This window comes from Panthera pardus, unplaced genomic scaffold, assembly GCF_024362965.1.
Source record: "Panthera pardus isolate Hobbes unplaced genomic scaffold, ASM2436296v1 HiC_scaffold_8, whole genome shotgun sequence".
In the NCBI taxonomy this organism is placed as follows: domain Eukaryota; kingdom Metazoa; phylum Chordata; class Mammalia; order Carnivora; family Felidae; genus Panthera; species Panthera pardus.
In genome coordinates this window covers 44625204-44650924 of record NW_026527013.1, presented here as the reverse complement: position 1 = coordinate 44650924, position 25721 = coordinate 44625204, and the positions used below count along the sequence as shown (strand labels likewise).

Sequence of the window (25721 nt, the reverse complement as noted above, 5' to 3'; positions counted from 1 at the left end):
TGAGCCAGGAACCTGCTTCGGATTCTATGTCTCCCTCTCCCAAAAATAAACATGAAAAAAAGGAAGAAGGAAGGAACGAAGGAAGGAAGGAAGGAAGGAAGGAAATGGCTGACATGATCATGGAAGCTATCAAGTACAAAATTTGCAGAGTAGGCAGGAGACCTATAGGCAGAAGACATGGGGAAGAGTTGGTGTTGCAGCTTGAGTCTGAAAGCAGTCTGTTGGAAGAACTCTCTGTCTTCCTTGGGGGAGGTCAGTGTTACTTAGAGCCTTCAACTGAATGCATGAAGCCTATCCACATTATGGATCTCCTTTATTCAAAGTCTCCTGATTTAAATGTTACTATCACCTAAAAAAATGTCATAGCATCACCCAGACATGTTAGACCAAATATATGGACTATGGTCTAACTAACCAAGTTGACGCATAAGATTAGCCATTATACTTTATTAAAAACACTGTACAGTCATTTACATTTACCCAATTTATTTTCTCTGGCAAAATGAAAGACAAAAAACTGAAAACTTGTTATATCATCACAACATATGAAGGTAAGTGTTTTTAAAATGAAACATCATTTTCTGAGTGACTAATAAGCATGCAATTGAACCCATACATAAATCCACTAAGTTTTATTGCCAATAGTCAAATCATTTGTTCCCTTTGTTTAAATTTGTGGCCAGAGTAACAAAATCTGTCAAACACAGTATTTTCCAGAAGCTTAGCAATACCTAAAAGCCTATACTGATGAAAAATATTTATACATTGAATTTTGAGTATTCAAACACATTCAGAATAATATATCATTTACCTACACAAATTATCAATTTACTGTAACTACAAAAATTCTGTTTACCTGCATATGCCAATCTCTGTTTGAAAACCCTATTTTCATATGGTTCTCAACATGTGAAATACCTTCCCACACCCTTATAATTTATGAAGACTTACCATCCCTCCAATAAAATATAGTTCTGAAAGCGTGTACATACTGATGTCTTTTAGCCATATACCGATTATTAAACATAAAAATCTCTTCCTCAGCCAGGATTTCAAACTGGTTTAAAGCTTTAGGTCACAGACAGGCATACTAGGGATCTGACGTCAGTACTGATATTTACTAGTTGTATGACCTGAATCAAGTTATTTAATCTCTTAGTTTTCTCATCACAATACCTAGCTCATAGGATGGTAAGTTTCAATGATAATAAAAGAATTTAGCAACTTGCCAGTACATTGCTAAGTATTCGAATGCTACTCATTATGATTAGAATTTACTTAGACAACCCATAGATATATAATCTCTACATGTTTTACATGTACATATCTAGATATATATAGATAGATATAGATATATTGTGGATATATATATTTAGATATATAGATTTTTTTTTCTTTTTTTGTTTCTCAGAGAGTATTTCCAATAACTGGGCATATTTCTTCCTAAAAAGAAGTTTCTATTATAATCAGGAAAATAAAGGTATTTGAAAAACTACCTGGAAACTATAGCATAATTTATGTATTTATAGATATATACATATACACAAGTGTGTATGTTTATGTACATATATATGTAAATTAAGTAAAGCCACCCCACACATGTGAAACATTTTAAAAAAACTGGATGATATGAAACACACAGTAGGACAAAATTTCCTAAAGGATATTCCAAAGAATATTTCACTCTGTCTTTGGTCTTAAAACTTGCTGCATTTAATGAAAATCATCTGGGGAGCTTTTAAAAAATTCCATTACCCAGAACCCACCTTTATTCTACAGCAACTAAACCAAATGATTTTAATGAGCTGCCAGGGCTGATAGCCACAACCATTAGATGTTTAGGAGACAGGGACTGTCACCGGACATTCCAAGTTTGCCAAAATTCTTACATCGAAACCTTATCCCCCATGTGATGGTAAATGAAAGTTGGGCCTCTGAGAGGCGTTTGGCCATGAAGGCAGAGCGCTCATGAATAGGATTAGGGTCTTTATTTTAAAAAGATCCCAAGGGTGCCTGGGTGGCTCAACTGATTAACCATCCAACTTCAGGTCATTATCTCAGGGCTGGTGAATTTAAGCCATAGGGCTCTGGGCTGACAGCTAGGAGCCTGGAGCCTGCCTCAGATTCTGTGTCTCCCTCTCTCTCTGCCCCTCCTCTGCTTGTGTGTGCGCTTGCTCTCTCTCTCTCTGTCCCTGTCTCTGTCTCTCTCTCAAATATAAATAAACATTAGAAAAAACTGTTTAAAAAAAAAAAGACTCAGAGTTTACAGTGCTGGTTGCTCATGAACAAGGAAGCAGGTTCTCATCACACACTGTATATGGCAGCAATTTGATCCTGGATTTTCCAGCCTTCAGAACCATAAGGAATAAATTTCTGTTGTTTACAAGGCACTTCATCTATGGTACTCTGATAAAGTAACCCAAACAGCCTACAACATTACTCAAATAAATTTCAAAAACATGTATTCACAAAGCACATAAAGATTCTGAGATGTACTAATGTAAAAAAAAAAAAAAAAAACCTGTTTAAAAATCCAGAACTTCCTAAGCTCATTTTCCTAAGGAAAAAAAAATTTCCTAAGAAAAAATTTTAAAGGGAATCTATTTATATCTTGAAGAATTAGTGTTCTTCAGAACATGCTCTAGTTCCTAAAACTGGCTGAACATCAGAATCACATGAGGAGTATATTCAAAATATAGCTTCCTAAAATTCATCCCTAGAGACTCTGATTCAATACCTCTAGAGCTGGGCTTTCAATCTTTATTATTCTCACAATCAAATTTGTAGCACTTACCCCCCAGAGTTTTTTTTCAGTCCCATAAACATGGCCCCCTCTTCTACTTCCAAGTTAAGGTCATGGAATGGTCTTTATACCTGATAATAGGCCTCCTACAATGCCTTGTTTCTAACAGAAAGTGAGTAAAAGTTTAGTGGTCAATGGCTACATATGAAAGAGTATTAGAAGATCATTGGGCCTGGGGTGCAACTCAATTAACAATGCCGGATCTGAGCTACATCAGAGACTTTTATTTTCAGGCTCTTGAAGGCACCCTGGAGAAATATTAGGTCTAAGGATAGTAACACCAAGACTCTTATATTTGGAGGTAACAAGTTTGCAGGCTAAGCCCCAAAAGCTAAGCTTTAGCTCCTTACTAGATAACAGAGCCTCCAGAAAGACCTATGTAGAAAAGACTTATTAGTATCAGAGATGCCAAAGTGGGAACTTGCGGCTGCTGTTATGAATTATGATGTTACATGAATTACTCATAAAAGACCCAGGCTTATGAAGAATCAACATAGTGTCTGTAACTGCATGAAATGTTAGAACTCTTTTTGGATAATATCACTTATCCAAACCTGAAAAAAGGAAGGCAGAAAGATTTGCATGCCAAATTTCCAGCCATCTTTCCCTATTCTACAGAACCCTGGGATGAGAGTACTCAATTGTAAACTGTGGAAAATGTCATAGGCTGGTGAAGGGAATGACTTTTCCAATTCCTAGAAAGGCCTCAAACTAGTAAATGATGCATCTTGAAAAGGTAACCTATGTGTCTGTGGTGTACAAGTTCCCAACAGAAAGATAAGGGGATAACATTATAAGGCAGGTGGCAAATAAAAAGTATCTCCAAACATATGCACATACCAGAATAATTTCTTTACATTTCTTTGGTAGCAAGCAAGAATAACCAACCCTGAAAGCCTAAGAAAAAGGGGACCTTATAAAAAGCATCTGTGCAGATCACAGGACAGAAGAAAGAAACAGGGAATCAAGCAGCCCCAAAAATCCCCAGGAGCAGATACCACTGGACAGTTAGGCCAGGACAATAACAAAGTAAAAATATATATATAAATAAACCCTCGTATTTCTTCAGCCTACATCACTGAGCTCAAGACTCCACATGAGGAGACAGATGCTGATAATTTGAACATTCAGAGGTGCAGGTCACATGCCTGCACATTTGGTACACTGAGGCAGAGGAAGGGCCTAGCTGAGAAAGTCACCAGAAAAACTTCCCCAACCACTTCCTAGATAGAAGTGGACTTGGGATTTATCAACCAACAAGACCAAAAATAGTGGAAGCAATTTTGCCGTTGAGAAGGTGGACTTGCTCCTGTGAATTAAAAGAAAAATATGTCCACTACAGTATGAATACTTATTATTAGAAATGTTGTCAAGCAGTGTTAATTTCCCTTCAACAATATCTTAGGACAGCAAATGCAAAGGAATGCACCTCAGTCACAGGAGAGAGATATGAAATGAAGCCAGAAAATATGATGGATAGCAGATGGGCACTGGACACCTTGCTATGTAAACCTCTGATATTTCAAATAAAATGTATTTAAGAAAAGAATATCTTATACTTAATTGAAATTGCCCACCTGGTAACCTACATCCATAAGACAATTGTTTTCATACTGCAATATAAAATCACTTAATTACCTTGTGAGATGCATTTTTTTCATTACATGCATAAGAACCTTTGTTGTTTGCTCATTTTCTGAGTTTTCTAATTTAAGCCCCATTCACTTATTAATCCCTATGCACAGTGAATTTAAATATGAAATAAAATACATTAAACAAGTATAAATATTTCATATACATAAAATGAAAATGCAGTTTTGTACTCAGTTTACTGTTATCTTACATAATTAACATGAACTAGCATAGGAAATAAGAACTAATCATAGGTCAGGGATACATGTAAAAGCCTAGACAACTTATGGATACCACTCTACATACTACCCCAAATACGTTATTCATACCTCACACAAAATTCAGATAGACTTTCAAATTTAACAATCTGATGTCATCCTGACACTTTAAAATACTTCATGACTGTCTATGGTCTACAGAATATGGTCCAATTTTCTCTTATTCTCCAAATTATCTCACAGGTTACAGATGCTAGTTCATACAATTCTATGATTCACAAATGACAATCACAACTTGTTCTCTGCCCAACCCATGGCACATCATTCTCATTCTAGTCTATGAAACTGTATAATGCAAAGACTCTGCTGCCATGCTCCCACATCCCTAAGGTTCACTCATACCCAGCTCTTTGTCATTCTCTTTGTCATTCTCTGTCATTTTCTCTCATGAACCATAACACTGTATACACTACACCCTCTTTAAGTGTTCTTTCCAAACCCAACATTCAAATATTGTCCATCTTTCCACTTTATCTCAATTATGAATTCTTCCCCATAATCTCTACACAAGTGCTATCATAATATCCCACACCACATTGTAATTTGAGTTTTCATACTAAACAAAGAACTTTTTGAAAGCACAAGTGACATGTCTTTTCACACAAACACATACGCATGCGTGCTTACACCAGAAATCTATCTTTAGAAGTGGCTATGTAAAAATTCACTAAAGGCTGATCAATTACAATGATGGGTAAAATGGTAGATATTGTTCTCAAGGTTGCTAAACTCAGCATAAGCAAGAATGGCTTGAGAGACTCCACCAATAAGGGCTTCAAAAAGAACATGATGAGAACATATTCCCAAAAAATGAAAAAGCTTCCGTACAATGATTTCCAAAGCATTTTCTACTCCATTCATGTTGGCCATATTCTATCTGAATTTCTAAAAAAGTGTGTTTGTGTGTGTGTGTGTGTGTGTGTGTGTGTGTGTGTGTAGAGTATCCACCCTAATAGATTCTGACCATCCTTTGACCAAACTTTACTGTACCTATCTTTAATCCTGTAGTATTGGGTTCTTAACATATAATTAAGCACGCTGAGTATATACTTGACACTTAGGCGTAGTATCAGGTAACTAGTCACTTAAGTTAGTTAAGAATATGATATAAATCAATGCCTATCAATCTTTAATGTAAATACAAATCACCTGAAAAAATGAAGATCCTGAATATAAGCCTGAATGGCAGCCAAAGTCCTGTATTTTTCACACAAGTTCCCAGGAAATGCCATCTATTGACTACAATAGCATGAAGGTTTTGCGCAAACTTCCTCTATGAATGATATTCTTTTCTAAACTATAGACTATATACATAAGCCCTGATAGAATGGATGTTCTTAGTCAATGAGATATAGAGTACAAAACATCAAGGATCAATAGCAAAATGAAATAATTGATGGACAATTCATTATATTATTTTCAGACATAAGACAAACCGTCCCTATACCCCCTTAACTTACTCAGCCAGGTAATTTTAGTAATTGGGGATAGTGTAATCCATCAGTGTAAATATGTTTCTATAGTGCTTTCTAACACCTAAAAGCCTAAGAAGACAGAAATGGCAGGATTTCTACCATCCTTTCCATTCAAAGTGTATCCTTTAGGACTTTCACAAATACTTGGTCTGGTCCTCTGAAGAATCAGAGGTGTAGTACACAATGCATTCGGGAAATAATCTAATGACAGATAGTACCAGGACATTAATGATTAAACCTGCAGTCAGGCTAATTTCCACAACAAAGCCACAACTTAGATTCTATAAGGTATAAGTAATAGATGGAAATCTGTGAGTGAATTAAGATTCTAATGTGAATCAACTTAGTAGATAGTAGGGGGACAATGTATATCACAATGGAAACCAGTAAACAAGTTCTTATTGTATGTGTTAGAAATACAGAAAGAATCATAAAAGTAATTAAGAAATCTAGTAAGATTAAAAGATCAATTATAAACAAAACTATATAAAAGTATTATTTGAATCCCATAAACTACATAGTAAACATATGTGTATATATACATAAGGAGGAAGTAGACAAACCTTAATGTTTCATTCCTTAATGGTTATACAAATAGGAAGTAAAATAACACTAACTTGTTTCTCTTCAAATATGTAAAACTCCTTAGTTGTAGGCATATTAATAATACACCAGTCATTATGTTACATTTGTTAAGTTTTGAAATGCAAAGCACTCATAAAGAGGCTGCTGCTCTCCAGAAGACACTTAAATTCATTTCTCAGTAATGTCACTATTACAAATAAAAAGAATGTGTAAATCTTTTGAAAATTTTCCATCATATTTGACTGAAAGCAACTTGAAACATTTTTATATTTCTACTCTGTCACATGTCAGCATATCCTTTTGAAACATGGCAAGATGGGCTATAGCTGAAATAAAAAGAATACAAATGAGAACCTATTCAGTAATTCATTCTTTTTAATAAACAAGACTCTTGACCACAGCCAAAACCATTTTTCCAAAGTGAAATCTCAAATAGTGCTAATCACATCTCAGTTCCGATACAGTGGCTCCTTATAATAGTCAACCATAAAACAACATCCTACAGAGATGTTGCCTTCCTCTTTTACACAGCCAAGAGAGATATATCCATGGATAAAGACACAGGAACAAACATAAATCACTTTATTAAGTATTTTAAAAGAATGACATTTCAAGTGCATAAATCCTAACTTTCACATGTTTCATCAACATAGGCGTCCTATCAAAGGCATGAAAACAACAGGATCATAATAAGAAACTCAGCATTTTAAGGGATGATCAATTATGTGCCTGGCACTAGGCTATGTGTATATATGAATAACTAATTTTAGTCTCACAACCTTGCAACAATACCCCCATCATACAGATGGGAAAATAAAGCTAGGAGTGGGTATATAAGTTAGGCTAATACTACATATATAATAGTGGTAGAGCCAGAATTTGAATCATCAAAGCAATTTGAATCACCAAGTCTACCTATAGCCTCTCTTTTACATCACATAAAATAGTAGACTGAATCCTAACCTAAAACATGGAATTCATCATTTGGGATATGCATTATATTATGTTCCTTTTTCTTAAGGAATTAACTTTAATAGGGGCTCCTGACTGGCTCATTTGGTGGAGCATGCGACTATTGACCTTGGGGTTGAGAGTTAAAGCTTCACAGTGGGGTACAGGGATCACATAAAAATATAATCTTTTAGGGGTACCTGGGTGGCTCGGTGGGTTAAGCGTCCAACTTGAGCTCAGGTCACAATCTCACAGTTTGTGGGTTCGAGCCCCGCCCTCAGCCTCTGTGCTATCAGTTCAGAGCCTGGAGCCTGCTTTAGATTCTGTGTCTCCCTCTCTCTCTACCCCTTCCCCACTCTTGCAGTTTCTCAAAAAATGAATAAACATTAAAAGCAATTTAAAACAAATAAAATCTTTAAAAAAAAAAAGGGTTAACCTTAATACAATGAATTAAGATGCTACTTTATTTTTTTTAATGTTTTTAAATTTTTTTAACGTTTATTTTTGAGACAGAGAGAGACAGAGCATGAGCAGGGGAGGGGCACAGAGAGAGGGAGACACAGAATCCGAAGCAGGCTCCAGGCTCTGAACTGTCAGCAGCCCGACACGGGGTTCAAACTCACAGACAGTGAGATCATGACCTGAGCTAAAGTCAGATGCTGAACTGACTGAGCCACCCAGGCGACTCTAAGATGCTACTTTAAAGAAAACTACTAAAATTTGTAAAAGTTTATGAATTCAGAACAACAGAAGACTGTGGCTCTGAGCCACAGTAACATTTAAAAAAAAATTTTTTTTTAACGTTTATTTATTTTTGAGACAGAGACAGACAGAGCATGAATGGGGGAGGGTCAGAAAGAGAGAGGGAGACACAGAATCTGAAACAGGCTCCAGGCTCTGCACTGTCAGCACAGAGCCCGACGCGAGGCTTGAACTCATGGACGTGAGATCATGACCTGGGCCCAAGTCGGACGCTCAACCGACTGAGCCACCCAGGCGCCCCTGAGCCACAGTAACATTTAAAAAACTTCATTTCAGTTATTGCATAGAATACAAATGACAATACGCTGGTGAACTGCTACTAATAAAAGAAGTGAGCAGAGTTATTGGAACTATGAATCCATGATAATCTATGTTATACAGTGCATATACAGACATTACCACCATCTTAATCATATCTAGAATTGTTGCAGTGTCTCGAACTCTTACTGTTCAGTTCAAACAAGAAAATGGAGAGGAAATACTAGTAATTTTAGGTAAGAATCTACTACCTGGTGAATGAGACCTGGTAAAGTGCTGAAGAAGATAAAAGGGAATGTCTTTGTATAGTAAAGACAATGAGTACAGACTTTTGAATAAATTTTATTGTACTGCAGGTAAGACAGTCAACATTTCACACCTGTAACACAGGAATCTTCAAAATGTGATTCTGGTGCAAAGCATATCACAAACACATGTCACAATTTATCAAAGCAGTTAATTTTCTATTTCTACTATACTGCATTAACACTTTACCTCTCAGTTCCTCAGTCAGGATCTAGGAAAAGGTGAAACTGAGAAAACAGAAAATGTAAAACATCTGTATTACTCTCTCACTCAAAAAAAAAAAAAAGTGTGTTCGGTGGATGTGGGGTGGGGAGGTGGGTAGTGAGGAGAAAAAAAGAAAAGGTCCTTCAGAGCCTCATTCAGAATCTACTCAAATTATTACATATAGTTTGAATGGCTTGTATATCTCTTATTTTCTAGTTCACAAACAGTAAGAAACAGCCAACAAATGGCTAATTCATCAAAGCAAGGAATTAAATATGACCCTCTTAAAGGCATCAGAAAGCAGACAGAGTTCACTCAAGGTAGGTACCCGTATCTCAGCTGCACTTGATGTGATCCTATGGACACAGACCAGTATAACATTATTTATTTCAACAAATATATAAAGCAACTACATGTACTATGTTCTCTATAAACTGCAAAGATTATAGTATAAGGCAAATTCACTTAGCACTTAGAATATGCCATGAACACTGTACTAGTCTTAATTATCATTTAATGTTCACAGAATCTCTGTAAGGTAGGCACATTCAATTTCACAGATTTTAAAAACTGCCTTGGGAAGGGTTAAGAACATGTTCAAGATCACACAGCTGGCAAGTGGCAGAACAAATCTAGGTCTGTCTGAATCAAAGGCCCATGCACGCTCTAGTCTAGACTACTATCCTATGTTCATCATGGTGATCCTCTGTCATCAAGAAGTAAATCAAACTTAGCCACCTATTTAAAGGGTGAAGTACTATTTTTACACAGATTCCCATTTAAAAAAACTATTATTAAAGACAAACCTCTATTTATAATTAGTTCCAAGAATTGTAGACAACCATGTTTATATTATAATTTTTACCAGGAATTAGAAATGTGATGTGAGTAAACATTTTCTTTTTAAGGATGTCATTCATCTAATTAAGTACAGTAAAAAAAATAGTTCTTGGACTTGTAACTAATTTGCTAATTTGTGCAAAGCCTAGAATCAATAGCTGGCTAACAGCTAATCAAATGAGTTAATAATGAAGGCAAAAAAAAACCCCACTCATATTTATATTTGATAATTGAAGAGCAATAATAATATAGGTAATAATACAATCTGTACAATTCAAAATGATGGAAATGTGCCTAGAATCATGCCTCATAATACATATTTAGGGATTTGAGTCACGTCATTTTTTGCTCACTGTTCTTCTCCAAACTGGACCGATCTCAGCATAAGCACAAATGTAACACCTGTCCTCACTGGAAATTTCCATGACAAATCTAAAAGGCACAGGCAATATGAATTATCAAGGTCTCCATTAGGACAAATGTGCAGGTACAAATTTTCACACACAAAAGTTCCAGTCAAAGGTGGAGAGGATATCCTACACGGTATGAACAAAGGAGACTTCTGTATGCATTTTTTTAAACCTCCAGACCATTATGGAATCAGCAGGGCTTCTACTCTCCTAACCCTCATTTTCTCATGAACCAAACTCCCTTCCCAGAAATACATCACTTTTATTTAGTTAATAGTGATAAATACTTATTTTAACTGCTATGAGCTGAAACTGACCTTGTCCAAATATGGAAAATAGTTTCTCTTTCCAAAACATGAAAACTGCTGACTCTGGCTTTAAATAAGCCAGAAAATGCAAACCTTGTCTAAAAAAGAACCAATCTTACAGCCAATTCCTGCTTTCTCAAATATCTCCTAATTACTCTCATGGACTTGTTTGCTCTACTTATTATAAAGTCCTGGTAATATCATCAATGCTCCATGAACATGTATTTTCTGAGCTTAATTTTATTTTTGATGTCTACCATGTTTTAGGCATGTGATATCAAAATATGAATATCATTAATGAATCGAAATATGTTTATTGGAAGCTTACTAGGATTTAGACACTGAACTAAAAGTACTTTGCAAGTAGTATTACATATAGTATTCATAAAATTCCTGTGCCTTTAGGTACTATCCAAATAGTATTTGTCCATCAATAAACAAGTGATTTTAATTTATTATATCTTTTAAGTATCTGAAAATTGCAAAACGCGTATCATCCCATTATACAGCTGATGAACCTGAAATCTAGAAAAGGTAGATAACCTGCTATGACACACAATTACACAGAGTACAAAATGGATTTAAGACTGGGACGCCTGGGTGGCTCAGTAGGTCAGGCATCTGACCCTTGATTTCAGTTCAGGTCCTGATCACACAGTTCTGAGTCTAAGCCCCACCTGGGGCTCTTGCACTGACAACTGAGAATCCTGCTTGGACTTCTCTCTCTCCCCCCACTCTCGGCCCATCCCCTACTCACGCTCTATCTGTCTTGCGTGTATGTTTTCTCTATGTCTCATATAAATAAACATTTTACGCAAAATGGATTTAGGACTGGTAAGAAATCTGTGTGACTCCAAAGTCCAAGCCCTTATCCACTGTCTCCAGGAACTCTCATGGTACTGAGTGACAAGCAATATAACACTACAATGTAATATGTAGGACACTGAATTTGTCCCAATTTGCCCAGGACTTGACAGGTTTTAACACTGAACTTCCTGCATCCTAGGACCCTTCAGTCTTGGGAAAACCAGGAGGGGTGGTTACTTTCATGATAGGTGTCTTATCAGTGGCATGGAAAAAAAATAAAATAGGAGTCTGTACAGAAAAAGGCAATCATTTTTTATGCCTTAATAGTATTGAAAGAGGCTAAACAGAGTGACAATTGAGTTGAGCATTACACAAACTGTAATAAACACCCTGGAGAAAGATGGCAAGAGTAGACTAGACACAAAGGCAATGTAAACAAACACATGCAAAAAAATCAACTGGCAGGCTCTAGGGTGGGCACCTAGACTGCAGATCTGAAAGGTGGAAACAGGGAAGTGCAAATGGAAAGGAAAACATCATCTAGGAAGGAACAGGATAAATCTTATAAAAAGAAATTAAGCATGAGGATGCGGTTTTAACTTCCACTTCCCTTCACAGTTCTACAGAGATAGACTTTAAAGAAATAAGAGCTTTCACTTTATGATTTAGCGATGAATATATGTGCCTTGGTAGGGGAATGCCAAGTGACTTATTATAAGCAGCAAAAGATCTCGCCTTTCTACAGTCATTCTCACAGTGCACTAGGCCCTTTCTGGCAACGATTACTGTGGATAGGGAGAACTAATGCTCTTTCTTAAGTAGAAGGGCATGTTTCAATCCTTCAGTAGGCAAGAGAGTTTCGCCCAGACCATATGCACTAAGGATGGGATAGAACCCAACGATGGAATATCCTTAAGCACTAAAAATGAGAGAGTGGGAGATGCGAACAGGCAGAGCACAGAGACCTTTTAGGGCAGTGAAAATACTCTGTATGATATTATAATGATGGATAATATGTCATCATACATTTATGTGTCCAAACTCATAGAAGTACACCACCAACAGTGGATCCTAAGGTAAACTATGAACTTAGGGTGATTATGGTGTTTCAATTTAGGTTCACGTTGGGTAAAAAATGTACCATTCTCGTGAGTGATGTTGATAATGTCTGGGAGCAGGAGCATATGAGGAATCTCTGTACAGCCCTGTAAATTTTGTCATAAATCTGAAACTGCTCTTAAAAACCAAAGTCTTAAAACAAACAAAGGAATGGGATAGTAACAAAGGCCAACATTAAAAGGAGGTAAAGAGGGGCACCTGGGTGGCTCAGTCAGTTAAGCATCCAACCTTGGCTTCAGGTCATGATCTCACGGTTCATGAGTTTCAACCGCATCGGACGCTGAACTGTCAGATTCTCTCTCTCCCCCCACTCAAAACAAATAAACAAACATTTTGAAAAAGGAAGAAAAGGAATAGATACTTATCAGGCAAATAACACACGCACACACACATACACACCCACACTGCTTTCTCCATACCTAAAGTGAGAGAAATAGAGAATTGGCCAGTAATCTCACATTTATTTATTAGAAATCTGTGACTTGCCATTTGTTGAAAATCTGCTAGTTATTCACCATACCACTTTTTCTGGGCACTCAGTGTGACTCCATTTCTTAGCTTTCCTTGCAGGGAGGAATGGCCAAGTAAAAAAGTTCTGCTCAATGCAGTGTTAGCAAAAGCCATGATAACCACTCCCAGTATGGGCTTATAAAAACATCCTATGAAACTTGCCAGGACATTTCTCTCCTCACTCCTTGCCTGAATATGGACTCAGGGGACTTAGGAGGACAAAGCCAGGAAGAGGATAAAGAACTTGATTCCTTAAATGACCCAATGGAAAGCCACTTTATCGGGACTTAAGTACTGAACTATGCCACATGAGCAAGAAGTAGAAACTATTTTAAGTCACTAAAAATTTAGACTTTACCTGTTACACTTTTCACTAGGCCCTGTGGGACCTCACTCACTGGGACTCTGAAAACATTATAATAAGCAAGTTTAAACCTTTCTGTCCTTCTACCCCATTAAATCATAAAAAGGGACTTACAACACACACACATATATATGTATATATACATAGCACAGGTGTGAAGAAGTTTGGATGCAAGGTAAATTTAAAAAAGAATAAAGCACATTTCTTAGAACAAAAGGTTCAGGGAAAATGAGAAGGAAATGAACATGGTCTTTTGAGAAAGAGGTGACTGAGAAACATCCAAGTATATCTGTTCACCTACATGATGAGAACACGAGTCATTAATTAATTGGGAAGATGCCACAAATACATACTGAACAAGAAGGAAAAAATGACTCCATAATATTGGAAAATGAATGGTCTTGGCAAAAAATACACTCTCAGTATTAACCAACTCACATTTCTACTGCGGCTATTTGGAAACAAAACTGTAAGAGGTATTTTTGCAAAGGACAAATACACAAGAAAGGTGAGAAGAGGCAAATTCTCTAATATAACTGGGACACCATAACAGGATGAGAACAAAGGGATCATTTTCTTTTACAGGACACTAGGATTACAAGTAAAAGTCCCTTTAGTCATGCAGTAAATACTCAAAAAGTTTTGCAAAGCTGAGAAAACAAGGGAAGAATTTTCTTTCTTGGAATTTGGGGGTGTTGATGAAGAACAATGCTTTTGATCAAAAGGAAGATGAGGGGAGAATATTTTACTTGTGAAATTGTCAGAAGGAATATGTGCTTAGGCTAAGAAGTTAACAAGAATTTATCTTTACATACTGCAGCATAAAAACAGTAGCCAAGGATTCCCACAATGAAAGCTTAAGAAAAAGGTTATAATTCAGGGCATATATCCTGAAAATTAATTATAAATGAAGAAGCCTAGTCATACAGAGTCTTACTTTAAATACCTGACCCAAGGAGGTATTCAAGATAATGCTATATCATATCTAATTATACTCCATTAAATGTTAGATTAGAGATCTTTTTTCTTCTTTAGGATTTTTAATTTCTCTCCAGCTTTTTTATACACACAAAAAGAAAACAATAGTCCAATGGCTACAACAAGAAAAGTATTAAGGCAAGAATAAACAAGAAGTGTAATGAAGCTGTTAAGAAAATCAACTCTAGAGCCAAAGAACTGGTTCAAATCCCAGCTGGGCCCACTTACTGGCTATGTTGAGCAAATGACTGAATTTCTCTAAACCAAGTTTTCCTTATATATACAACAGAAACAATAATAATACCGATCTAGCAGGGCAAAGAGCTTAGAAAAATATCTCAAAAATAATAAGTACTATGCATGTTTTATCTGCTTCTATTATCTTTTTCCTTATAACTGTCCTGGCTTTTCCACCAGGAAAACCAGGGTTCGGGGAAGGAAAAGGAAGTAACATTTACTGAACATGGAGGAAATGTCACATATAGTGATAGAGTGTCAGAAGTGCTGGCTGTTCCCCCAACCATTTCTTCTCCTTCCTGGAAACCCAGCTGTACCACATTGCCCAGCCTCTCTTATAGTAAGATCCACCCACATACAACTGAGTTCTGGCCAATGGAATGAAAGCAAAAGTTATATGGAGACCTGCAGGTCTGGGCAATTAACATTCTCCAAGTCTTCCTCCTTCCAAGGCTGAAGTGACCCTGCTGAAGATGACAGAAGTCTTGGAGGAATGCTGCCAAGATCATCCAGTTGGGGACTTAACAGGAATGACAGTATGTCATATTGGAGGAAGTACACTTTTCTGATTCATTTGTTACAGCTGTTAACCTCCCCAACCTAACAGAACTAAGCTCCATACCTATACTCTCAGGTTTAATCCCTATCATGATGGCTCGAAATAAATGTTATCAAAGTTTATAGCTAAGGAAACGAAAACTCCAAGAAGTTATGGAACTATCCTGTCCAATATCATGAATGTAATAAGTGGTAGGGCCACATCCAGGTTAATCTCCAAGGTTTTTGATCTTTCCACCCTCCACACAATACTGCAACATGGAAAATGTCTTTTTTTTCTCGCTCTTACTGATTTCCTCACTTTTTTAACCACTGGAACTTCATTCTTTAAATTTAAACTTTTTTTTTTTTCATCTGTATATCCCATTTGGGAGATCCAGGATGACCCCTCTATTACATTCATCTCTTCTGCCTCATTCCATCCACATGTGTTCATGACCAGGAAACAATGCTCTTAACCCATCTGTTACAGGAGACACAGATTTCTAGCAGTTTTCCAACTGGCTACTGTATCAAAGATGGTGAATGGCAAAGCCAGAGATAAGAAAAGGTAAAAACTCCCAAACTATCAGTGATTTCCAAAGTGGGCTGTATTCACTGGAGTACATAAAAATATTAGAACTTCTGTCTCATAATTTTTGCCTTATTTATCCTTTAGTTTTATACACATTTTATAATATAAATATTATATGAATATAATAGTATATGTGTATAACTTATAAATAAATTTTAGTGAGTATGGTCAAACTTTCTTCTGCTAGTATATAATAAAAAATAAAGACCAGTAAGTCTAGGTAATAAATCCGGTCTCCCCCCTCAGATTTAAGATACTGTGTTACAGAAAATGAAAACAAGAAAACTTTCCACATCTGTGCATACAGACATCTCCCTGCTTACCAAATAAAATAAACTAATTCAATTAAAATCATATAAAAACATGTTTTCACAAACGATTAAATTCTTTAAATAAAAATCAAGATTAAAGCTAAAGTACATGATGTCAATGTCTCTGAGTATAATCAAGAAGAATCCAACAAGTTAAAACAATTATCAAATTTGGCATTATTTGGAACTATAAAGGAGTTTTCTTCTGAAAAGTATAGTCACTCAGGTTACCTTTATTTTTAAGAAATAAACTCAAGTAACAGATGTCCTGTGTACCTTTCAGAAGAAAAATTCCAGCCAAAAGATTTAGTGCTTACAGGGAAAATAATTAGAAAACCTACTTCTGAATAAAAAAAAAGAAAAAAAAGAAAGTGAACTAGGCAAAATCAGTGGATGATATAAAAGCCAACGTTAAAAGGCTTGCTCTCTATTCACTCTTAATGTCCCACCAACATGAAATGACTAGAGAAAGAGGTGCTAGGCTGACTCAAGGAGACAAAGTCCCCCAAGTTAAAGGAACTAAAAGCTGTTTTCATAAAGACTGCAAAATAGAAAATCTGCCTCTGCTGAAATTTTCATGCATCTGACCTGCACCCTTAAACAGCAGGTCTTTTCCCTGATTAGTCTTACCCCCTAATTTAAAAAGGTCAGTTTCTCAATGCAGGTCACCTCCAACCTGGCAGAATCCACACTGAAAAATAATGAGGTTTACCATTACCATTCCTTCTCATCAATCCAGAGCAGCTGAAGTTGGTTTAAACAAACAAAAATCAGTAGCATTTTATAAGGTGGCGAAAACAATATTACCAAGAAATTTTTTTTTTTAATCCTTAGCAACCTAACATTCCCACCCTGCATTGTGGACAGTCACCTAAGTCTTGAATGAAATCAAGGCAAAGAGAGCAAGAATAAAGTTATGGGAGAAACGTGACTTTTCTCATGAATGCCACAAAAAGCACCCCGAGGTGTCTGTATCCTTGACACAGTGTTCTTTTTCACTCACTTGGGCAGAGACAGAACAAACTTGTTCATCAGCCCGAATGTAAATGCTTCTGCGTGGACCTGCCTACCCAAATCTACCCCACTCCTTAAAGGACATAAACCGTAGATCTCAAAATACAAAAATAAGAGCACATTCCAAATTATTCCTCTGAGTGACTAAACAAATCAATTACATGGAATTATTCCTTAAAATATCAAGCTCCCATCACAAGAAACTGCAGACTCTTCCCGTGCAATCAAAAGACAGTTATTCCGACAAACATGTCCCCGCCCCTATGTTGATTTCAGCAGGAAAACTAGAAAAAGTTCCAGGAGCTTTCCTTCCAGGAGCTCCTCCTTGCAAACAAACCTCCAACGCACCCCAAGATCCACCACCCCACCTCCACGCAGACCACCCACCCAGAGTGATCAGTCACAATGATTCGCCCTACACTACCTCCGCAAGCCTTTCCGCTGCAAATCTGGAGACCCCAGCCAGCAGCAACCAACCTCAGCCCCTTCGCTTTGCGCGAAGCTGCCTCCTTGCTGGGGATCCGCTGTGCTGCAAGAATGTTCCCATGCATCAGACTCCTTGACTGGCTCGCGTCCTCTTACCCCCAACTCCACACCTTTAGTAAGTAACAATGTATACACAGGCACAAAGAGAAAATGCACACAGGTTTTGAGCCCTCTGCTCCGTGCCAGAAGCAGAGTGCGGGTTGGTGTCCGTGGGGTGCCCGGCGCACATCTCGTGGACGTCTGGGTCGAAGGAGCAGACGAGGCGGTAGTCTTTGCCATTGCAAAGAAACTGCAAATCCCCCTGAAATTGGTGGAAATTTTCACGCCACCCCGACAAGCTCCCTGGGCAGAGCCTGGGTATACCACGTAACGTGTCACAAGAGCGGGGACCCGGACGGAGTGATTCGCCGCTATACCCCCCGCGCTCAGACAGAGCCTGGCACAGAGTGGGCGCCTCCAAAGTCCATGTCTGTTCCGCCAGGGCTCCCTCCACCACGGCTACCGACCCCCTGTTCTCCTGAGTCCTAAATCGCCTCAAATAACAGCCCAAGTTCGCCTTTCTCTACCGTGGGCTGCACAGCCGGGCAATCGGAGCCCGGAGTATCAACATCGGAAGGAAACTCTCGCCAAGAACCGCGCGCCGGGAGCGAGGGCGCACGGAGAAGGGGCAACAGCGTGAACCAGTTGAAGGAGCGGATTCTAACGATTCCCCAAGCATTATGCGGTCTAGGCTACTTGTTCTCTAGCTGCCCGGCAGAGCAACAAACTTATTTTCTGACTAAAAAGGGTCGCCGTGGGGTGAAGGTGGCGCCGTCGGTGCCCTGCCTACTCCCGGCTTCAGGGCGCTCAGTTCCGGCTGCGCCCCGCCCGCAGGGCTGCCCGGCTCAGGGCAGTACGGCCCTCAGCCCCTGCCCAGCCCTGCAGGAGTGGGAGCCCCAGGGAGCCCCTCTACACTCGGCAGCCTCCGAGGACCATGCCCTTTCCCCAAAATCCGCGAGCCGGAAAGCCCCGGGGCAGCAGGCGCCCAGGCTGGAGCGGACCCTGCCTGCTCGCGCCTCACTTACCCTCAGCACCTGAGCGCGGCGCCCACTACAGCCTCCGGCGCGACGCGGGCACAGCCCGAGGGTCCCGCTGTAGTGGCGAAGCTTCCTACTTGCGACCAATCCTGATGTTGAACCCGGTGCTCTGTCTGGTGCCGCGCTCCGCTCCCTCCCAGCGCTCGCGGCGCCTCCAAAAACCTGGCGCGGCGGAGTTCAGGCAGCCGGCTCCCCAGCCTCGAGGAGGCGGAGACGCGTGGAGAAGAGGAGAGACGCTGGGGGGCGGGGGGAGCCTGCGCGCAGCCGGGCTGAGCATGCGCAGCGCGCGGCCCGAGGAGGCGCAAGCCCGGGTGCAGCAGCACCTGCCCGCCCCTGGCCGGGAGACGAGACTCCCAGCCCCTGCGCGCAAATCCGCGAAAGGGCGCCTCACCTGAACTCGAAACACCTGAAGACAATTAACCCGGTTCCGGTGCAGGAGTGTGAAGGATGTCCTGCTGAGCGATGGGGAATTACAGCCGCGATGCCTCCTTCCTTGGCTACCCTAGTATAGGGGCACAAGGAGGCGCGACCTGCGCGGTACACAAACCCCGGGCCTCCCGCAGACCGGGAATTCGTGGAATCTTTAAGGCGCTCTAGCCAGGGAAACAAACACTTCTGCTTTGGGGCTGAGAATCGGCGAATCCGGGGGGGTGGGGTGGGGAATGAGGTGGGGGGGACAACGCTGAACTTGAGAAGCCGGAAGAGGGGGCATTTGGAAGGTTTTACTTACTTGTCCTTAGGCAGAGGGCATTGGCCAGACAGGCTGTGTTACCGACCTGTAGTCTCATACAGTGTGCTTTCAAGCGGGCGGGGGTGGGGGGGGGGGCGTGAAGGGGAGAGAACAGTTGCGATGAAATAAGTACAAGGATCAATTTGCGGTGTGTGGGGCTGGAGAGGGGAAGCACTGAAAGCTTTGTTTATTCAAAAGCATGTGCTTTGGACAATGACGTTACTCTGAAATTTCTACAGAATGTTGTAGTATTTTCTCGCAGAAATGGCTCTCTTCACCCCCAGCTCAAAACCTCAGGGTAACAATGTCCCAGCCCCTCACCAACTTTGTGCAAAGTGAGTCTGACAGGCAGAGGAACGCCAGTCGGGTCAAACTCATTGGCATGCATTTCCAGCAACCCCAAGAGAAACTCGGGTTCCTCCGAAGGGAAAAAAACCCCAAGGGCTTTGCTGAACCCCAGTCTTGTGCGTCGTTCAGCAGTTCAGAGCTACATAAACAGCTTCTGACCGTTTACACGATCATGTAAACCTACACTGACATCTCCATTATGGGGAAAAGATGTTAACTGGAAAACTATTTTTAAACTACTGGAGTAAGCAACCAACTCCTACAAATACAGGCAGCTACCTTGGTCACACAGTTTTGTGTTTTATGGTTTTGATTTTTTTTTTTTTTTCATTCCTGCTCAGGCAGTGGGCAAATTCAGAATTGGTGGTGTGTTATTCTTGCCATCAAAGTGTTCACCACTTGAAATTCCTCGGTTTTCCTTGTTTCTGAGATTAACGCTAAAGAAAAGAGTTTTTGTTACTGTTCCCCAGATTTCTTGATTGCTTACATTTGGATAGATATTGTAAGTCCCCTTCCCCACATCCATGTGGTGCGTTTCTCCAATGCAGGCACTTTTGCAATACCGGAATGTTGGTAATGCAAGAATTTTCCATGGTAAATAACTAGTTAAGATGAATTGTTTTTACTCACTCTAAAGGCTTTTGTGTTCCTGCCAGAACCATGACTTATAATGTAATGACTTTTAGGTTGATTGTTTTTCTGCACCTAGTCACTTAAAATTACACATATGATTTTCAGTAAAAATATATGTGACAAAAAAAAATGCCTGGCCAGAATTCTCCAGAAAATATTCCTATATATACATGCATAGTCTTAACATGTTCAGAAAAAAAAGTGATGCTTTAAACTTGAAATAAAATTTCAATGAGAAAAGAATAAAGTAGGCTGTTACAGTCTCCCCAAGAGACTACAAATTGAAGCAATTTTCAAAGTTTTATTAAGATTTAGGGCAAAGTCTCTTAACGGTGTTTCCAAATTTCAAATTCAAATACTTTTGTTTTCATTCTTTCCTTTAACCCTTCTTCTATATCTATTATAAGCAACACATTGTATTCTAGTAGGTTCTGGGAAACTAAAAATGACCAAAACTTAATATCTGCTCCACTGTTTACCATGCAGTTGGAAAGACAGGCATTATGTATCAGGAGAGACAGATTTGGGTCGTGTTGAGGGGATGTCAGTTAAACATTAAGATGAGAGGCATTTTTTTTTTCTTTTCATCAATAGGGCCACACAGATCAAATGCTAATCTTTATCAGCACATCCCCAACATTTTCAGAGAAGAGCCATATCCCCAACATTTCCCTGAGAAGAACAGTGGCTACTTTATTAAAATACAACAAATAAGTCAGTCCCTTTTTTCAATCCCACAGGAAAGACTGACACCTCTACCAAGATAGAAAGCCTCTCACTGAAGCTCCCAGGATTGGAGAGTTTTCTTAGGAGAACCAGCCCCTGCCAGGAGATAAGACGACGTCCTCACACGTGTGTCCCTGCATATCTGGGGCCCTGGCTGTGTGTCAGTTTCTTGCTCAGGGAAGCTGTCATTGGGATTCTGTGGGGGGAAATGTTCCAAACGAATCAATTAATGCTGCCAGCAACAAGTTCAATACCACTGCACTGAATCCCCTGCTCTATCTGTATCAGTGCATGAATGAATTATTGGTGCTCATGTAATTTGCAAATAATCATCATTATAATGCAGTGAAAAATGTCTCCTGCCCCAGTAGCCTGGGTAGCACGTAAGCAAAGAACTGCAATAACTCCACCCATCACACCGCCTAAAATAATTACTTACACACATGTGAGGTTTTACTTCCAGGTCTTTTAATATAGCACTATCTATGTGGACACAAGGTCACCTCCTACACTCATTAAACCAATGTGAGCAAAGTGTGATAATTCTTAAGGGAAATCAACGCTGAAAATGCTTTTGACTTTTTGGAGACATGGGCAGAATACATCATCAGGTTAGAGTCAGCATGCAACAGTTCTAAAAACTCCAGATAGGATATCTCCCTGTCTGCTCTTGTTATCCCTTCCCCCTACATCCAGGGGAGTGGGGGGTGAGGGGGGGTGGGGGTGGGGAGTAGTTGTGGCTTTAATATAGGAGGAGGAAGGAGGAAGAGTATCACAGGAAAAGAATTATGTCTCTTCTGACCAATCTAATTTGATTCAATTTTCTTCTTACACTTTGTATCCAGTAGGATATAAACAAACTCAAAAACAGCACCCTCTTTGTCTAAATGAGTTGAATAATGCCATCCAATGACAGGGGTGCCTCACTCAGATAATATGCACCTTAGTTTTGTCATTTTGTTTATTTTAATGTATTTGGTGATTAGATAGATCTTCGGGTATAAAGCACCACTTCTATCCTATCCCCATTTTAAAACCTAGCTTCAAATTCACTCTAATCAAGTGGATAAAACAGTATTTTTTAAAGAATTGTGTCACAAAGAGCTTTATGTAACAGATATAATAAAACAGAGCTCAGGTAAGGACTTTGAGATGTCTTCCCAAGCTTCCTTCTATGCAATTGTTTTAGGTGACTGATTGATGCCTGAGCTTCAAACTAAGGGCATCAGAATAATAATGGCTGCATAGTGGGATAATGATAATTAGCACACAAAAGCATCATTAATTGCCATGCAGGTTGTGACACACACTGACAGAGCTAAAGTAAACTAGAAGCCTGACACCCCAGCCAAAACACCTTTATAAACATGGCTGTGAGACTCCCACTGAATTTAAGCATAATGAAGTTAAATTAGGAATCAGCTGTGCTCCCCTCCACACTTTTTCCAGATTTTATTAGATTCTTTACATACAAATGCAAAAATAGAAGTTCCAGAAGTCCTTACTTTGCAAAAGTAGGTAGTTGATTTTCGTTGTGTGTGGTAGTTATGTTCTATAAACTCTCTGCGAACAATGAATTAGTAACTACTAAAACCATTGCTCCTAGGAGAAATAGGTTCCTGGGACACTCTGGTGATAAGATTTTTCACAAACCTTTCACAATCAATACACAAACCTTGTTTTATGTGTACTTCTGCTTAAAGACACCTTATTTAATATGTATTGTTGATTCATTAACATTGAACTCACAGCCAGCAGCATACTCATGCCTGAACAAAGCTTATCCAGCACATGCATTTTCTCCGTAAGGCACAGCACATGGCCTTCTTGCCTTTAGGAACATGAGACAGCACTTCAGCATTATACTTTGGGCCACTTCAAATAGCAAGATAACCATAAAAAGCACAAAAATTTTGAAAAATGTGGCAGCAGATGAACTGCCAAAAAGACACCGCTTTATAACAGGAGAGATAAAACAGGAAGGCACAGCATCATCCTCAGGTATAAAGCACCACTTGTTTTTATCCCTGTAGACTTGTAGACTTCAATGGGGAAAGTTGGCAACTGGAATTTTTCACTATTCTGTGTCCACAAATGACGCAAAAGTGTCACAAATATTGACTTGGGGTTTACAAATGAATTTTGGCAAGTAGGCATGGCAAATAAATTTTACATATGCAAATATGGAATCTGTGAATAATGAAGAAACTATGAAAAATCCCTTTTCAATGGCTAGCCACATTAGTTCATATAGTATGTGTTCAGTTTACAGATAGTCAATTTACACTCATTTGTTTTAGGAACCCATTATTCTGAGGAAAAAGGTGTATTTTGTACTATCAAAGACTGTCTTCTGCCAGCTTCCTCAAAAAAGTTTTATATTACAATCACATAGGACTTATCTATTTTTACAGACTACAGCCACTTTGTGTTGATTCCAAAGTGGATTTTGGTATTTTTGTTATTGTTCAACATTATAATTCATGTAGTTGTTCACAAAATAGAATAATTTCCAAAACTAAGGAGAAACAAAGATGAAGCTCAATGAACTGAAAAGTGTATCTTTTTAGGAACTGAGAAAACTGGATTTCTGGTCTTGACCCCCAAACAATGTAATCTTAGATAACATAAGACTGGCAATTATCCATGCAGAAGGCTAGATGCAGAGGAAACCAATCCATGGGCTAAAATTAATCAGTCAGATTCTACCTATCAATTTTTTTTTGTTCTATTAAAACTATTTAGGAAATAAATGATTTGTATATGAATCCTTTACAAATATGGTTAACAAAAAAAATAAACATTGTTAACAATTCAGGTTTAAGGGTCCAGCCCATGTTAGGAATTGTTATAAGATATTCCCCACCAATCCAGGCTTTCTAGTATTCATGTCCTTATTTAATTCCTTTCCTTTTAACTGTTGGCTAGACTTACTGATTCACTATTATTGATTCATTAAAATGATGGATGTCACTTTCAACATTAGGTTACACAAAGACTGTGGCTTCTATCTTGAGTGCGCTCACTCTCCCAGATTGCCGGCTTCCACATGGTGAAGAAAATCAGTCAGTCTATGGAAAACTCCACATGGCAAATAACTAAGACCTGCCAGAATTCATTGGAATAAGTTTAGAGGTGGACCTACTGAGTCTTACCAATGGCTATGTAAGTGACTTTGGAAGCAGATGATCCAGTCCCTGTGAAATCTTAAAATAATAAATCACTGGCCAACAGCTTGACTTTGACTTCACGAGAAACCCTCAGCCAGAAACACTCCCACTAAGAGGTACCTAGATGGCAGAGAAAAATAATTAATAATAATAATAATAATAATAGAACAATTAGTGTTTATTAGTTTAAGATCCTATGTTTTGTTGAAATTTGTTACATAGATAGCTAATTCACCCCCAAGATATTCTGATTTAATAAGTTTGGGGTATGTGGGTCACCTGGGTGGCTCAGTCGGTTAAGCGTCCAACTTCAGCTCAGGTTATGATCTAGTGGTTTGTGAGTCTGAACCCTGATTCGGGCTCTGTGCTGACGGCTCAGAGCCTGGAGCCTGCTTCGGATTCTGTCCCTCACTCTCTCTCTCTGCCCCTCCTCTGCTCATGCTCTGTCTCTCTGTGTCTCAAAAATAAATAAAACATCAAAAAAATTTAATAAGTTTGGGGTATGTGAGTTTTGCAAAGAAACCAAGTGATACTAATGCATGTGGTTCCTCAACAACTCTCTTATAAACCCTGGTGTTTGGAGATGAAAGAGTTACAAAGAAATTAGAAAGTTAATCAATCATATATCTTTCATTTTGTCCTAAACAATTGATCCTATATGCACATAAGCACAATTATATATTTTCTAAAATATTTATTTTCATATTTCACATATTGTTTTAATATCATTTTCTTCCTTGACAATGTGTCCTCATTTTTTTCCCTATCACTAGTTTTCTATGCCCTAATTTTTAAAATCTTGATATTTCATTTTAGAATATGCCCAAAATTAATCAATTATCCACCAATTGTTCAATAGTAAATCATGTATGTTTTGCCATGATAAGTAAATCCTTGATAAACATATTGAAGTGATATTTTACATAAATCCTTTATTATTGTTTATTTGTTTTAGAGAGAGAGAGCAAGTATGAGTGGGGGAGAGGGGTAGAGGGAGGGAGTAGAGAGTATGGTGGGGAGAGAATTTTTTTTTTTTTTATTGAAGTTAGTTATCATATAGTGTAATAATGATTTCAGGAATATAATTTAGTGCTATTCACCACTTACATATTACACCCAGTGCTCATCCCAACAAGTGCCTTCCTTAATACCCATCACCCATTTAGCCCATCCCCCCACCCTACACCCCACCAGCAACCCTCAGTTCTCTGTATTTAAGAGGAGAGACAGAGAGAGAGAGAGAGTGCATCTTAAAGCAGGCTCCATGC

At 38.8% G+C, this 25721-nt stretch overlaps 1 protein-coding gene across 4 annotated transcripts in view; it reads right to left on the bottom strand.

Moving 5' to 3' along the window:
* The window catches only part of LOC109254642 (contactin-4), an 893345-nt gene extending 874291 nt beyond the window's left edge, over positions 1-19054 (bottom strand). For 3 of the 4 annotated variants that reach the window (XM_019428734.2, XM_019428733.2, XM_019428737.2), the window contains exon 1: positions 18835-19053. The gene's annotated coding sequence lies outside the window, so the exon portion shown is untranslated. Of the gene's footprint in view, positions 1-18834 lie in introns of all 4 variants that reach the window. The other variant, XM_019428738.2, reaches the window with a different exon arrangement.
* Between the last annotated feature and the right edge of the window lie 6667 nt (positions 19055-25721).